The 8,132-nt window shown below is 40.9% G+C and overlaps 1 non-coding gene across 1 annotated transcript; it reads right to left on the minus strand.

The window, feature by feature from the left end:
• Nucleotides 1-7,253: 7,253 nt before the first annotated feature.
• LOC125417247 (U6 spliceosomal RNA) lies at nucleotides 7,254-7,360 on the minus strand. Its single transcript, XR_007237094.2, has one exon. It is a non-coding gene; the product is annotated as a U6 spliceosomal RNA (small nuclear RNA).
• Nucleotides 7,361-8,132: the final 772 nt, after the last annotated feature.

An 8,132-nucleotide genomic window follows, 5' to 3' on the forward strand; every position in this document is an offset into this window, starting at 1 on the left:
AACCCAGCTGCTCTCTACTGCTGCTGTTCCTCATGTGTGTTCTCAGATTTCAGACGCTAAAGAGAAAGTATCAGCCATGTGCTCCCTACCTCGCTTATCAGGTGACACCTGGCTCCCCTAGTGACCACAAATGGTGTCCCAGGGCAAGTCAAAGATGGTGGATAATAGACTCTATACTCTGGAAAGTAGCTGGGGATTCTCGAGGCTTGTGATAAGAACACCCATGCTTGCTTCTAGCACTTGGTGTAGAGGAGGTCTGAGAAAGGGCAAAGGACTCATCTTTTTGGCTTGATGATGAGGAAGAGACTGAACAGAGGAGGAGACAGTAAAGTAAACTGGAAATGATGAAGAAGGAAAATGGGCAGCAAGTGGATCTGATGCACAAGGAGCATGTGGGAGTTACTGAGAGCCAGAGAAGGGGGATGCTCCCACCCTCCTGTTCCCACAATGAAGGGTTCACATGCTGCCATAAAAGGGCCCCCTTTGCCTTCTAGTTAACTATCGTTTAACTTTTGCTCCTCTCAAACTCTGGAAATATAATTGCTGAAGTGTCAGGGTTACCAGTTGGGTTGGTTTTAAATATGCTGTCATGTGACTACTGCTTGAAATCTGCAGATCAAGGGGCTATGGTGGGGGATGAGTTCACACACCCTTCATCTTCCAATCTTGCTTTTCTCAGAAATCCGAGCCAAGGCTGGTGGTTTGAGCTTTAAAAGGGAGTTAGAATAAAGCACAGTTATTCACTTAGCAGACACTGCTGACATTAACAAGGCTAGGCCTTGACTGGGTCCCTGTGAGATGGGATGGTGTGCCTTCGGTCTACAAAGGGCAGTCCCACAGCTGACAGCTCATGCCATGACTAGTACGGGATGAACACTGTTCTGAATGTTTCCCACACAGTCATCCATGTCATCCCCGTTGATTTTATTATCAATTTGCAGATAAGGTAAACCAAGGCACAAAGAGGTCAGCTGATTGTTTGTCCAAAGCCATAATCTATTTGAGGGCCAATGGAGACCTAGCAGAGACTTTTCAGAGCCAGTTCATGATGGAGGCTTCTGTCCTTCACCTAGTATCTCCACCATTTGAAGAAACCTTTGCAGGCTGCAGTGGTTCACAGATTTTAGGGAGATGGTAGGACTTGATGGATGGGTATGCAAGAAAACAGAAGAGGGATATTGAGAAGATGGCTCACCGGGGAAGTTCTTAGTAGAAAGCTGAGAACCTGAGTTCAAACCCTAACTTATGTTTAAACATGGTCACAGACACATGTAAATCCAGGACTAATGGATGGGAACAGACGCAGCAGGGTCACTGAGGCTGGCTGCCTGCTAGCTGAGCTCAAGGCTCAGTGAGAGACTGTTTCAAAGGAATAAAGTAGAGAGAGTGATAGAGTATAGAGTTCTTTGTGCATGGTGTATCTCTCTCTCTCTCTCTCTCTCTCTCTCTCTCTCACACACACACACACACACACACACACTCACTCTCTCTCTCACACACACAGATACATGAAAAAACAAACCAATAAACAGAGAGAAAGTCATTATAAGCAGAGAAGACTGTAACAGAGGCCAGCAATCCCCCCCCCACAACAGTTTGCAAAAAATAAGGTGTGTGGGCAGGAACCACAGGGAGGTGTTGCAAAGGGGTCAAAGGGGTGACGATTCTGTAGTATCAGGGTTCTCTGGAGGAGTTTTCAATGTGAAATGTGTGTTAGTTCTTAGTTCCGTGCATTTTAATGCAACAGTACAGGAGCTAGGATTCTGGTGCATCCATTCTCCAGGCACCATTAACTCATTAAACCCACATTTCACTTTCCTCTCTGTTCCTGCTCTCTGCTTAACAGGGTCTGACATATTAGATGGATGCTGACCTTTTAGAGAGATTCTTATGCAGATTGTCCCCTTGAAAACATTGCTCAAATGCCACCTCTCTGAAGACTCAGCTGACTGCTTTATGCAGTATTGTCACTCTCGTGTGCACAAGGGTCCTTGTTCATAATTCAAGTAGCATTTGACACATGGGAACAACACACACACACACACACACACACACACACACAACCCAGTCCTTAAAAAACTGGTTTTTTTTATACCACTAATACCTTGTGCAGTCCTTGGTACATGAGGGATGCTGGGTAAGAATCATCCAAATGAACAACTGGATCAATACTGAATGGCCGTTTCCACATTCTTTGAAAACTTATATCTGGTCCAAAGCTTTATTCCATATATGAATTCTCACTATCAAACTGAAGTAGGGGCTGGGGAGATGATGAAGTGATCAAGAACACTTGGTGTTACTCCTAGTTTGCATTCCTTTGCTGGGACAAACACCAAGACCAAAAGCAACTTGCAGAGAAATGGGTTTATTTGAATTACATCTCCCACTCACAATCCATCATGGAAAGAAATCAGGGTAGGAACTCAAACAGGGGCAAAGGCAGACACAAATAAAAGGAAACTGCTTACTGGCTTTCTCATCACAGCTTGCTCAGTTTGTGAGATGGGATTCCCCTCTGTATGCTGTGAATACCATTGGTTAATAGAGAATCTGCTTTGAGCCTATTGCAGTGCAGAATAGGGCAAGGTGGAAATTCCAAGCAGATAGAGGAGGAGAGAATAGGTGAAGTAAAAGAGACGCCATGTAGCTGCTGGAAGAGATAGACGCTGGAAATTTGCTGGTAGGCCACAACCATGTGGTGATGCACAGATTAACAGAGATGGATTGACTTAAGATGTAAGAGTTAGATAGAAATATGCATAAGATAATAGGCCAAGCAGTGATTTAATTAATACAGTTTCTATGTGAATATTTCAGGTCTGGGTAGCTGGGAAATGAATGAGCAGCCTCCGAGTACAAATGCTGCACCAATGTGGGACTGACTACACTCATGTAAAACCCAAGAAAGCTTGGAAAGGAATTCTAGACATAAAAGGACATAGTTAAGCACATCTTCTTGGTAGCTGGCATTTTGGGGGGTGGGGATGGGCTCTGTTTGCTGGCAGCCTCTCTTTAAGAGAGGTCTTTCTGATTCAGCGTTAGCAGCAAACCAAAACAAAACAAAAAATTAACCTGCGCAGTTTCAAAATGGCAGCTTCCTGGTGCATGTTAGTTGCTTGAATGGCTCTGGCTCTTTCGGGAGGCCGAGCACTTGAATGGTGTTTGTGAGCAGCATGCTACTAGTTGCTTAATGGTAACATAGACCCCCTGCAACCCTGGAGCTGGGGCAGCATGCATGGCTCTCAGAGGCAGCAGACATGCCTCTACCATATTGCACTGGATGGAACGAACAGGCAGAACCATAGAAGTGGTCCTAGCCACACCAGCTTAGTATTTAAAAAAAGCACTCCTGGTCAGAAAATAATTACAGACATGCAATAAAGACAGATTCTGATGAAAAAGACCCCTAAATGGGTCACAGTGTTGGATAAATGTATGTAGGTTTGGGAGAGAGAAGAAAAAGAATATAGACAGTTAAAAAAAGAAGTAAATGATTTTAAAAAATAAAACAAGTCTTTAAAGAGATAGAATACAGACAGTTATAGATTAAAGAGTAAAGAAAAATAAGCCACATAAAGATGGAATATACACAGAGAGTCTGGAATATGTATATTATTGTGTTTTCTTTGAACTTTTTGACTGTGAATGAGCTAAGTATAGAGAGACATTTCATTGTGTGGGCTGTTAAGCTAAACCAACATACATGTTTTAAAGGTATCTTGACTTCAAAATTTGGGTCTAGGGATATGTTGCTTTGGAGAAGAGGTTCTGCTTTTGTTTCCACAGAGGATGAGAACCTGGGGATTCCTTCCAGGCTAATGTGGTTTAATGAATCAAGACCCTGTGAAAGGTCACTGTTTACACCCCCAAAAAGAACTTCTCCCAGCGAAAATCAGGAAGTAGTTTGGAGAGAATTATGCCCAAATTCCAAAATATGGTTTATAAATGTTTGTTTATATTTAAAGGGGAATATGATATAGAGATGAATACTTTGCATTGAAATGGATCTTGGTTTATTGATACAAACTTCAGGTCAATTTTTATATGTATATTTCTGCTCTTGATTAAGGTATTGTGTTTGTGCAGCTCATTTAAAAATGTAATGTATAATTAAGAAATACAGGTTAATAGATAGTTAACTATAATAGTCAAGCTTATAGTCATGTTAGTTAGGTTTTCTAGATGTACAGAGATATATTTCAGATGGATAGTTATTCTTCACATCTTTCAAAGATCTACAGAATATGGCACTTAGAATGTTTAAGAACTTAGGACTTTTCATGACAATGAGACACATCTGCTCCTGAAAGTACCAATTACTTCAAGAGGAAGATGGGCATTGAAGAGGTTCGTTATGGAGTTTGATAGCCATTTGGGCAAGAAACTGCTCTTGCCTGAACTTTTTGATGGTATGCTGTATAAACTGAACATGCAGGATCTACAGAAAAATGACTGCTGAAGTTGCCTAAAGAAGGAGAGACAGTCCTTCAGGGTTGCTGCTTCATGGGAGAACTGCCAGACATTTTCCATGACACAGAAGAAAGCAACTTATAGACTTTGCCAGTACAAGACATAAGAAATCTTCAAATTTCCTGCTTCATGGAAAAGTCTTTCAGATAATATGGGCCTGTAGGCTGAAGATGGGTGCCCGCAACATTATAGAAAAACTTGGGGTGATTGTCCAGGCAGCAAGATGTCTCTGTCAATTCTAGAGTTTTGGAAGTTGCTTACAATGTACTTCCTGTTTACTTAGGTAATTTTATATCCTTCTGGAGTCTTTGATGAAGTTCAAGAATAGATATTTATAGTTTTCCTTAGTTATGATAAAAGATAAAGTAGATATAAATATTCTAACTATAATTCTTACTTGATAACTGTTTTGTTGCATGTAATCCTATGTTAAAGTTAAAACTTTCTTTTTTTCAGACAGAAAGGCTAGGTGATGTGGGATTCCCCTCTGTATGCTGTGAATATGTTTTATTACCATTGGTTAAACAAAGAAGCTGCTTTGGGCCTATTGCAGCACAGAATAGGGCAAGGTGGGAATTCCAAGCAGATAGAGGGGGAGAGAGAATAGGTGGAGTCAAAGAGACGCCATGTAGCTGCTGGAGGAGACAGAGGCAAGAACCTTGCCACAACCTCATGGTGATGCACAGATTAATAGAGATAAGTTGATTTAAGATGTAAGAGTTAGCTAGAAATATGCATAAACTAATAGGCCAGTGTTATAATAATACAGTTTCTGTGTGAATATTTTGGGTCTGGGAAGCTGGAAAATGAACAAGCGGCCTCTGCCTAAAAGTTTGCTTTCTTATAAACATAGGATCACCTGCCTGGGGAGAAAGGGCACTATCAACAGTGAATAGACTTGTTCCCATATCAATCCATTAATCAAGACCTTGTTTACAGGCAACCTGATAGAGAAATCTTCTCAACTATGATTCCTTCTTCCTAGATATGTCTAGGTTTGTGTCAGGCTGACAAAACCCAATCAGAACATAGAAATTTCCAAACTGTTATCTCAATCATCTATTATTTATTGCATTCATAACACCTATTATCAACCCATAACTATTTTATTTGCTATCAGTGCTTATTGTCTTCTCTCAAGACGTGAAAAGTGCAGGGACACAGGTGCCATCTTACATACTGTCCCTGTCCAGGGAAGAATACATCCTAAATACTTGCTATAACTCAGCCAGTACCTATTGAGTGGAAGCATCAGGGTCCTAACCACAGCTAGTTGTCTGAATTCTTCTCAGATCTTTCAGCTGAGAGGAGACTCACCAGCCCCTCCCTTCCCTTTCAGAGGATTGTTAGTAAACATTTCCTTTTATTGGAGTAAAACCTCTTCTCGAGGTCTTCACAGAACAAAACCAGCTTTTCCAAGAAGTGGCCTGTTGCAATTATAAAATATGCTCACAAGTTCTGAGGATTCCACATATCAAGGAGTAGAGCCTAATCCCCCATGAGTGTGAGCTGGAGACTCTGGCTTCCTTACAGTAACAGAATGTTGACATTAAGGTGTGTCTTGGGGACTCTCACTTCTTGCTCTCTGCAGAATGTGCTCTAGCAAGGTTAACTGCCATGCCATGAAGACACCCAGGCAGCCCTTGGAGAGATCCTGGTAGGAGAAATAGAAGTGTTCTACTGTGTGGGTGTGTGCCATGGTTATTCGTGGTTGTCAACACTACTGCCATCAACTATGAGACACCCCTGAGTTGGGCTGGAAGGGTATTTACAGGAAAGATAATGGAGAAGGGTAGAGCCTCCTTGGAGTGGGGCTGACCCAAATTCCCAGATGGAGAGAGGCTGGAGAGAAGGCAGAGCTGTCTACTTCTCTGACCTTGCTTCTCAAAGGTGAGTGGACTGAATTCATAAACTGGACTCTTGGCCTCTCCAATGTGCAACCAGCCATTGTTGACTATCAAACTCTTGTCATATAAACTAATTAAACAAGTTTCTTTTTCATAAATATATATTCAATTCAAGTCAGAGAACCCTGACTTATACAATGGCCACACTGGAAATGTATCCCCAGTTCTAATCCAGCCTTCAAAGTTGCAGCTTCTACATTCTACTTAGAAGTCCAGGCAGTCATTACCCACTGGCCAAATCATTTCTGAAAACCTGGTCTAATGAAATCACAAGATGGTAAATATTGGTTGTTTTTTTTAAAACCACTGTTTTTATATGAATTTTGTATAGCAATAAAGAGTCAAGCCAGGTATAACAGCTCACACTTATAATCCTAGCTGCTGGGAGGCTGAGACAGGAAGGTTGCCATAAAGTTCATGTCAGCCTGAACTACACTATGAGACTGCTGCTCAGAAAAGAAAGAAAAGAATGCTAGTATATACACAGTCCTTCCCAAAGTTTATTATTATTATTATTTAAGACCTTTATTAACAGGTGCTTGCAGTTTGTTGACTTTTTTTGAAAAAATCAAGTTGTAAACTTTTTATTACAAATTAAAAATGACGTTCTTAAAAATCTTAACTTGACCAGATATGAAACAATTTAAACACCATTAAAGGTGTATTGAGAAAAACCAGACCTTTTTTTAAAAATCACATTTGTCATTACCAAAAAGAGACATCTTTAAGTAAAAATAATAAAAAAAAACCCATGCTGCATAGATAATGCAGACAGTTCTAGTGTATCTGGTCAACGGGCAAAAAGCAAGCACTTAAGGTCTTCAGCTCCAATCTTTGTTCATTTCCTATTGCTGGAATTTCATATTCGTTTCAAAAAATATGGAACGCTTCACGAATTTGCATGTCATCCTTGCGCAGGGGCCATGCTAATCTTCTCTGTATCGTTCCAATTTTAGTACATGTGCTGCCGAAGCGAGCACCTTCCCAAAGCTTTTTGAGACTGACACAGCCCCTTGCTAATTTCTTCTCTTTTCTAGATTTGATGTGGTTCCTGGGTTTTTCATTCTTCTCTTCTCTATCCCATGGACACATTATAGCTTCTCATCAACTATGTAAAAACCTGGCACACAAAGCTGAAAACAGGATCAAGGCATGACTGTGCTATCCCTAAATGGATAGGCGGGACCTTCACATGTAGACAGGCTGTGTCATGCCGTCAGTTCCTGTGGCCCTTCATGTGTAGACAGGATGTGTCATTCCATCAGTTCCTGTGGCCCTTCACATGTAGACAGGCTGTGTCTTGTTGTCAGTTCCCATGGCCCTTCACATGTAGACAGGCTATATCATGCTATCAGATCCCGTGGCCCTTCACATGTAGACAAACTATATCATGCTATCAGATCCTGTGACCCTTCACAAGTAGATAGGCTGTGTCATGCCGTCAGTTCCCATGGGTTATTCTCCTGCTCCTTTTTATTATAAAAATTCAAACATACAGAAGAGTTCAAAGAATTTTTATATTTAATGCCCATCCATTAACTGATATTATTATTCTTAGGTCTGTTATTAATTAACACGAGGGAGATTAGCGTTTGTGTAAGGAAGAATGAAGTACATGTTGAGCAGAGATGTGTAAGAAATGCCATGAAGAGCAGAACAGACATCATCTTCCTTATGGAAGGATAATAATTATTAATTGTTATTACTATGATGTGATAGTAATAGTGACTGTGTGCAGAACTCACATTAACT

Source organism: Myodes glareolus, chromosome 7 (assembly GCF_982192425.1).
Source record: "Myodes glareolus chromosome 7, mMyoGla1.1, whole genome shotgun sequence".
Taxonomy (NCBI): Eukaryota; Metazoa; Chordata; class Mammalia; order Rodentia; family Cricetidae; genus Myodes; species Myodes glareolus.